This window comes from Rattus norvegicus, chromosome 19 (genome assembly GCF_021556685.1).
Source record: "Rattus norvegicus strain SHRSP/BbbUtx chromosome 19, alternate assembly SHRSP_T2T, whole genome shotgun sequence".
NCBI lineage: Eukaryota > Metazoa > Chordata > Mammalia > Rodentia > Muridae > Rattus > Rattus norvegicus.
The window spans coordinates 71,051,239-71,060,670 of record NC_141552.1 but is presented as its reverse complement, the minus strand read 5'-3'; the positions used below and the strand labels follow the sequence as shown (position 1 = coordinate 71,060,670).

At 43.6% G+C, this 9,432-nt stretch overlaps 1 long non-coding RNA gene across 3 annotated transcripts in view; it reads right to left on the bottom strand.

Annotated features, from left to right (window-relative positions):
• Positions 1–743: 743 nt before the first annotated feature.
• LOC147999631 (uncharacterized) overlaps positions 744–9,432 on the bottom strand; it is an 88,103-nt gene continuing 79,414 nt past the window's right edge. For 2 of the 3 annotated variants that reach the window (XR_015644267.1, XR_015644266.1), the window contains one exon: positions 744–2,305. This is a non-coding gene — a long non-coding RNA (uncharacterized LOC147999631). The remainder of the gene's footprint in view (positions 2,306–9,432) is intronic. The other variant, XR_015644268.1, reaches the window with a different exon arrangement.

The following is a 9,432-nucleotide window of genomic DNA, read 5'->3' as shown; positions in this document are numbered from 1 at the left end:
GGTGATGATGATAAAATGGTGATGTTGCTGCTGCTGAGGTTGATGATGATAATATGATGAGAATGATGATGATGATGGTGATGATGGTGATGATGGTGGTGATGTTGGTGATGGTGATGATGATGATGATGGTGGTGGTGGTGGTGGTGATGGTGGTGGTGAAGCATCTGAGGAAGACTTTTCCATATCAACTTCTAGACTCCACACATATCTCACAGGCAAGCACTCCCATACACACATGCACACACACTCCCTTGCGCTGCCTCTCCTGAAATATAGCTCTTGTGCATGTCTAAATAGCTCTCTACAGAGGACTATTACAATCAGCATCTAACATTTATGCTAAGGTAACATTATGCTAAGGTAAGTTCCAAAAATGTGAGTGCCTTAAGGCTGCTGTCAGGCCAGATCAATGGAGTCAGTTCTAACTTCCATTCAAAGTAGGATAATTAATAACAGATTATTTTACAGTTATTGACTTGTCTTAGTACAGTCTTGAAAAATAGCCAAAATATATCTACATAGGCCCTAGGAAGAGTTTATCTCCATATTTGTAGAGAAGCTTATCTCCTTTCATGTCTCTAGCAAGGCAACCCAAAACACACTAACAAATGAACTCAGTGAATATCCCACAGTCAGCTGGTTTAAGTGTTTCTGATATTAGCACCAGTCCCTCCCTCAGCAGGTGTGTGATCATGTCTCTGTTCCTTTGCATTACCTAATGATGATGGACAACCTTGGACGACATAGGAAGCCATGCATTTATTAGACTTCTGCAGGAAGCAATTAGACCATCCTAGAGACCTTAAGTTCCCACATACTAACCGTAACAATGTAGCATACACATTATTCAAAGATGCTGGGAAAATAGTGTTACATAGTTACACAAGTGCAGCCTTTGCTCCAACACTCTTAACCAACCTTAAAAAAACAAGGCAAGAACCTCATGGCTTGTTAGTGAAAGGTAAATTTGACACACACTTGAGGGATGGGAAAACTCAAAGAGAAATAGCTGGGTTCTAGGGCAAGAAATTGATTCTATCTGCATTAGAGGACATGTCTTAGTTTGTTATCTATTGCTGAACAAAGCCAACTAAAGGAGGGAAAGGTTTATTTCATCATACAGCGATATATGGAAGTCCATTACCGAAGGAAGTCAGGACAGGAGCTCAAGCAGGAACCTGGAAGCAGGAGCTGAAGCACAGACCATGGAGGGGTGCTGCTTACAAGCTTGCTTCTCATGCTTGCCCAGCCTGCTTTCTTATTGACTCCAGGACCACCTGTGTGAAGGTGGCACCACCCACAGTGGAGTAGACCCTCCTACACCAATCACTAAATTGAGAAAATACCTGCTGACAAGCCCACAGGACAATCAGACGAGGCATTTCCTCAGTGGCTATTCCCTCCTCCCAGTCTCTAGTTTGTGTCTAGTCTGGTTGTTTGCCAAAGCACAGGATGGACGGGTCTATTGAACATAGAATGCTGGGGGGAGACTCTAACCAGGACCCGCCAGCAATTGTATCTTCTTCCTTCCTTCCTCAAGTACAGGGGCAGCTCTCAAACACAGTTTCAGTTGAGATGCAAATAGGTTTGCTTGTTCCCCTGAAGTTAAAAATGTAAAACCCAGATCATGAGTTATACCATGTGAGGATGGGAATTCCGTCAGCCTGATTTTTCCCTTCTACATGAAGCTCCACATTCTCTGAGACAGGGGCATTGTTGGAACTTTGTGTCCTTTCTCTTCTTCCCACATTTTTTTGTGACAGGAAGCTACTGGTCTCTTCCATGTCAGGGTGTAGAGAACAGCTGTGCCAAGCACAGGACATTGCCATCTGTATGCATTTGCCCAGCCAATGTCATTGTGAGGACGAAGAGAACGTTCCAGGTCTTCAAAGATGAAGGCAAAAGGAAGAATTAGCCATTTCCGTGGGAGTGATCTTTCTCTCTGGTGTAACTACTGAGGTAATAAAAGCTGTCAGTGAGTGTTAGTGTTCCATAAACTCTTGTTTCACAACTTCATTAGAATGCACATTTTTACAAAGAAGTTCTGAGAGGCGGGATGTAGGGATGTGTCCACAGTGGGACTGAAGAGGAACCTTGACTTGCAGACATGATCCCAGTAAAGTGTCTGTGGAGATCAGCAGACAGCAGGTGAGGCAGAGGAGGAAGTTGGAGGATTGCACTTGGTATGAACTGTGGAGGGCCTTCTGTTTCCTATGAAAAGCCACAAGCTGGATCAATCTGGTTAGGTTTTAATTAAAGTGGGAATCAACTGGGAAACCAAATTCCAAGGCTAATTCTAGCTCTGTCCAAAAACAAAAACAACAATAAAAAGGGAAGCTCAATTAGACATTGTCTTATACTTCTCAGTGAAAATGGAAGCATAATTAGAAAAAGACATCATTCATCCAACACAAATTAGGAGGCTCCTGAGTGGAGGGCGCGTGCACAATTATGTGAGGGTGGGTAAGAATTTCTATAACTCCGAGAACATGTTTACCGAATTACACAGCCTTTGATGAAATCCTCATTGCATCCTGTTCTCAGGGCTGCATGAAGGGAGTTATCCTTATCTTTAAATGAACAAATGCCAAGAATATCCCATCCCAATCATCTCTCTCAGCAGAGAATGACAAATGTGTAATTTTTTTTTTAAAAAGTAAAACTGAATGCACATTTAACGGCTCCTTTTCTAAGCTGGTTATATTTTCCAAATTCGTTTTTATTGAATTGGTCTAGCTGGAAATTTAATTGGCTTCCTATAAGACAAAAATAGGCTTTTATGACAGTTGTACTGAATTTTAAAAATGCAAAATAGAAAAATAAAATTATGCAAACACAGTTCCTCAGAGCGTTAACTCTACCTCACTTTCCCTTGGAAATCCAGACTGCACACCTGTCATCTTTAGGAGTCCAGAAAATTATCACACAGGTGACCATGGAAAACCGTGCTTCGCTTGGTTTAGAAATGAAAGCCACCCACTCAGATGGAAAAATCGGCCCATGAGGGCGAGTGAGTGGAGGATGCGTGTAAAGACCAGGCCAAATTCAATCTCACCATCTACCATGTTTCTTGAGATAAAACCTCTCATTGCCCCAGAGCTCATCAATTAAGCTAGACTGGAAGGACACCAAATGCTAGGGATCTATTTGTCTCACCTTCATTCCACCTGGACTTGGCTTTATTTGTTTCTGGGAACCAAAGTCAAATTTTTATGCTGAGCAGCTCCCAACCCATGACACTGTGGTTTCATTTAGAGGGGGAGCAGCATCTAACATTCACTCCCTTCATCCAGGAGTTCCTCGCCAAAGAGTGACTCTTGAGGATCCGCTTCATACATGTCTGTAGAGAGCTCAGAAAAGCTTGCCTGCTCCTAAACAAACGGAAGACTCAGAATCTGCAAGCAGCACGGCGCCAAAACCGTTTTGTTCAATAGGATTCAGTTTCTATACACAACGTAAACACATTTTTAGTGAAGTGTTTTTCTTTCCTCTACCAAAATTCTTAAAAGACAAAAAAGTGTGTATTATTCAAATTCAAAGTCTCCCCCTGTACCCCTCTCTCTCCAATTCAGGCTGCACTCCTGTATAAAGACTGAAGGTTTGTATCAGTGAAGTCCCTTAGCATGAAAGACTGGGGAAAGTGTTGCTCTTTCATAATAACAGAACTTTTTAACAAGTCTAGATAGTCAGTGGAAGGCCATTCACACTAGAAAAGACCCAACAGATACCAGACCCTAGCACTGTTGACTTCCTAGGGCAGTGATCACTCAGAAGGAACACTTCCTGAGTTCCATCCCAACTCCTGTAAAGAAAGCAGCCCAATTCCTCAAGGTGCAGAGGAGAAAACATTCCTGCTAGCAGCATAGCTGGGAAGACTGTTATTAGGCAAGAAGACCGTACTCTTAGAAACTCAGGGCAAAGAATTCACCGTGGTCCAAATAATACATGTGTACTTCAAGAAAATAGTGGATTAGGCTGGGCATGGTGGCACATGCTTGTAATGCCAGTATCTGAGAGGGAAAGATTGAAGGATCAGGACTAAGTAGTCATCCTTGACTGCCTAGTGAGTTCAAGAACAGCCTGGGCGACAGAAATGAGAGGGGGAAGAGAAAGAGATGGGGAGGAGAAGGGTTGGGGGAGGGGGAGGGAGGGGGAGAGAGAAGGGAGGGGAAGAGGAGGGAGAGACGGGAAAGGGAGAGGAGGAGGAGGAAGAGGGATGGGAGGGGGAGGAGGAAAGGAAGGGGAAGGGATAGGTGGGGGGACTTTTCTAAATGAGTCTCTTTTCCTACTGCCTAGAATTTATTTTAAACATCCCAATGCTCAGTATGATCTAAACTCCCCTTTCCCTGATCTAGAATGTCACTCAGCTATTCACTCCAACTTTTTTTTTCTTGCTTTCTTTGTTTTGTTTTGTTTTGTTTTGGGGTTTTCCCCCCCAAGACAGGGTTTCTCTTGGAGGAAGTGTGTCACTAGGGGTGGGTTTTGAGCTTTCAAAAGCCCACACCATTCCCAGTTAGTGTTCTCTCTCTCCCTCCCTCCTGATCTCTCCAAATAGCTCCACCCACTGGGATCCAAGCACTCAAAGATGAGAACCTATGAGGCCTATGGGAGCCATTCTCATTCAAACCATCACAAACCCCAAAAGTCAGTGTAAATAACCAGTCAAAGTGGCTCTCTGGGATCTGGGATGGACATTCAGATGACAGTCAGTTCAGGTTCATAGCAGGATGGGGCAGAGAGGAAGCAAAGGGGAAGGGAAGAAAGAAGGAAGAAGGGAAAGAACAATAGATGGATGGAGGGAGGAAACAAGGGAGGGAGAGAAGGGGAAGAGAGAGAGAGGAGGGGGAGGGGAGGGGAAAAAGGAGGAAAGGAGGGAAGGAGAGAAGAGATATGTGATTAGGAAGCCATGAAGACCTTAAAGGACTAAAGAACAGTCTCTCATCCCCTTCATGGGCATGGTTTCAGTTCTAGTCACATCTATTCTGAGAGAGATTCTAAAACAGAAAATGCCTAGTTAAGCCAGCTGTGGTGGCCCATACCAACAATTCCAGAACTTGGGATATAGAGGCAAGAAAATCTGAGGTTCATGGTCATCCTCTTGACATATGGTGAGTGCAAGACTAGCCCAGGTTTCACATGACCGAGAGAGAGAGAGAGAGAGAGAGAGAGAGAGAGAGAGAGAGAGGAGAAACAGAAAAGAAACAGTCTAATTAGATATACACTAAGTCATCCATTTTATCTTCGATGTCACCTTCTCTTCATACCTCCAATCCTGAACTGCTTTCCGATGCCCTGGAACCTTCTCCAGATCCCTCAACCCATTTCTCCCACAAATGTTCACCATTCACTAACCATGGAGACTGTCAGAGCCTGCTAATACAGAAGTTCCACCCCATCTGTTGAGCACAGAAGAAATGTTCTGAAGACACCAGTGAAGAGGCACTGGCTAATATATGAGGGCAGCTGGGGAAAAATGTAAGAACCATAGAGAACAGGCAGTTTTTCAAGAGTGTGTCCAAGAATGGACCAGACAGCAGAACCAGTGCCATGTGTTAGCTCATGGAGCTTCGCAAAGCAATTTGACAATAAGAAAAATTGGAGTAGGAACTAATTAAAAAGAAGACTCAGAGTAAACAGTGCAGTCTGTGGAAGACAAAGAAGAATCCAAGAAGGGCTGGCCATAGCTCAGTGAGAAAACACCTCTTCAGACCCTTCTCTCGATCAGCAGAGAGCCTTGCTAGTCTGTTACAGAAATCCTCATATTTTCCCATTCACATTCCACTCAGATCTGAGGAGATGGCTGTCATTACCTGCAGTGCAGGTATGAAGACCAGAGCTTTACCCCACCCTCCCCAGAACACAAATGGAAAAAGCTGGGCACGGCAGAGTGCACCTGTAATTTCAATGCTGAAGAGGCAAGCCCATCTGACGCTCCCTGGCCAACCACCTGGCCTAATTATCCAGCTCCAGATTCAGTGAGACACAATGTCTCAAAAAGTAAAGGGGGACATTCCCTGAGGAAGGACAACTGAAGGTGGTTGCTGGCTGGCCTCTGTGGGCAAGGGCACAGGCTGACAGAGAGAGAGAGAGAGAGAGAGAGAGAGAGAGAGAGAGAGAGAGAGAGAGAGACAGAGAGACAGAGACAGAGACAGAGACAGAGACAGAGACAGACAGAGAGAGACTGAAAGAGAGACAAAGACAAAGAGAGACTGAGAGACAGAGACAGAGACAAAGAGAGACTGAGAGACAGAGACAGAGACAAAGAGAGACTGAGAGACAGAGAGACAGAGACTGAGAGAGAGACAGAGAGGGAGAGAGACAAAGAGAGGGACAGAGACAGGGAGACAGAGATAAGAGAGGGAGACAATTTATGGAAATATGATCTATAATTGAAGATACCTTTAAATGACAATTTTCACCTCATGGGTTTATTCCACAGAACCCTTCCTCCCCCCTCCCCAGGGATAACTGAATTAGAAGAGTGAAATCAAACAGTCTTAAACAGTGTAAATAGTGTTTTTGCATTATAGGAATCTGAAAAATATTACTTGGGCCATCTTTATCCTACCAGCACGGAGGCAAAACCTGCTTCACTTAAACACTGCAGCCCAATCCACTTTTACCAAGGGTGGAGCCTGTAATTGACAAAAAGGGGAAGAAACACGTGTGTTTCGTAGTAAAATGGTTGTCTGTTTTAATCTTTGTAAGCCAGAGGGACTCTGTCCAAGAAGCTGTTTAATTTTGAGTTGACCCTGAGAACATCATCTCTTTTCCTTCCCAGTGGAAGATGGACAGCTCAGGAGCTAGTACAAGCACTTTTTACTCAAACATGCATGTACGTCCTGGGTCCGACAGAGAGACTGCGCTCCATGGGAAGGAGACATCTTTCTCTGTCTCCTGGCCACAAGATGCTCAACTGACATCCACTTCCAAGCAGATCACTGTCAACAAAATTCCTGGGCAGTAAGAAGAGCTCACAAATCACGATTTTATCCTCAACTAAATGCAGGGCTGAGTTTATGGGACCCAGGCCACAAGAGAGAAACTCCTGATGCTTACTTTGTCGTAGCAAGTATTCCTTAAAACCCCACGAAACAGGGCTGAGGATGTAGCTGGGTATTAGCACATTTGCCTAGAATAGCACAAGTACCTGGGATCAATCTCCAGCACTGGTTTAAAAAGACAAAACAGTAGGGTATTATAGGAAGTCATCATCAGCTCCAACCCAACATTCAAGCTAACCCACACACCACACATCTGTGCACATGTCTGTGAATGTCTATGTGTATGCATGGATGTGTGTGTGTGTATTTGTATCCATAGGTTCACAAAGCACTTGAGCACATGTATGTGAATGAGTGTCTATGTGTATGTATGCATGCATGTGTGTATTTGTATCTATAGGTTTTACAAAGCACTTGAGCACGTGTGTAAAAGAAATGATTTGTATCCATAGGTTCACAAAGCCCTTGAGCACATGTATAAAAGAAATGGAGTGACCATGTTTGCCCTTTCATTTTTAAGAAAGTACATCTTCATCCACAAAGAACTCAGTTCTCTTCTTTCAGATCTCCGGCAACCATCTCGCTCTGAGCAGAGTGCAGAGTCAATATGAAATAAAGCAACATGCTGATCACTCTGGTACCCGGGTTAGACTGCCTTAGGGGAACCAGGATGGAGAAGTCTTGTCAAGTTGGGATGTCAGGTCACAGCAGGTGGGCTGGCCACTGGACAATCTCCCAAAAATAGACCTGTCACAGCGAGTGACAGATGAGCTCCTGCTTCTGAGGTCCAAGAAGCGGCTCCTAATCTATGGTTCTCAAGGAAAGACATGGTTCCTAGCAAAGTCCTGGAGGGCAAGAGTGTGGAGCCGCCATTTGTCCTTTGTTCTCAAATCACCCTTGGTCTGTTTCCCTTCCGTGGTGTAATTGTGCACATGACTACACCCCACAAACCCACGTAAAGCTGAGGTCAGCCAGACCCTCTCAGCTCATGACAGTTGAAATCAGCATTGCTCTGAGAAGGAACATTTCTTTCATCGTTCCGTAGGACCGCTCACTATTGCTTGCGGTGGCTTTTCTGGGCTCCACTCACATTGCCCTAGAAGCCGGGTTAATAAGAGCATGTAATCCTTCTCCCTGAGCATCTGAGACTTCTTGAGGATGCTGTATTATCTGACATGATAATGATGATTCATACGAAGGATTTCAACATTTATAAACTGTGTAATGAATCTGATCATTGAGTTCTTCAACCTTCACTATGTAATAAGTCCTTCAGTTCTTTTGTTTAAAAATGTGTATCTTCTAAAATTAGGGAGAAAAGATAATGTTATTTTGTTCCATTGGCTATGGAGAACTTATGAAACGACCTGGATAAAGTTGTTCAGTGATCCATTCACCAAAAGATGCAAGACTTTAAAATCACAAAGCACTTTATTAGTTTGAAGTCTATGCACCCAAGAAAGGGTAACTGGTCAGCTGCTGGTTTTTTGTTTTGTTTTGTTTTGTTTTGTTCAAGTGAAGCTACTGTACATAGTAAAACTGGACAGAAATCAAGGCCAAGAGATATTAGTGAAGTATTATGTCATTAAGACCCTTCTCAAGTCGCACAAAACAGAAGAATAGTGCATAATGCTAGGATCCAGTGACTTCTTATTGTTCTACAAAGCAAAGCAGCCATGGGAGAAGATGAGGCCCTGTTTTTAATATCATAGCATCTAAATAGAAAATTCTTCATTGGGGTGTTTCATAAGATGTTTCAATCAAATACAGAATGGAGTCAGTTACCTTTGGGCAGTTGTTCTCAACCTTCCTAATGCTGCAACCCTTTAATACAGGTACTCATGTTGTGGTGACCACCAACCATAAAATTATTTTCCTTGCTACTTTATAACTATAGTTTTGATACTATGATGAATTGTAATATAAATATTTTGGGAGATAGAGGTTTGCCAAAGGGATCATGACCCACAGGCTGACACTGCCCTAAGAGTCATGGAGGTAAAAGAGACCTCCTGTGTTAGATGCAGAGTGTTAACATGTGGATGTGAATTGTCAAAATGTGTCTTCAACTCAAGCCTGGACAACCAGACTGGAGATGGGTACCAATCAGCAGAGATGCTGTTCTTAGCTGATACTAAGTAAAGTCCACTTCTGCCCATAGGTCATGTCCTTCTCACGAGTCATTCTCAAGAAGTTTCAGATGCTCAGGGAGAAGGATTACGGGCTCTTATTAACACTGCCTCTATGGCAGGGTGAACAGAGCCCAGAAGAGACGTGTATTGTAAAAGCCACCACATCCAACAGTGAGCAGTCCTATGGAATGATGAGACAATTAAAGAGTGGTAGGCAGAAGGATTGAAGAATGTAGGCCAACAAATAGTGAAGACCCTGAATCAAAGAAACAGTAACAATAATGAGCACACGC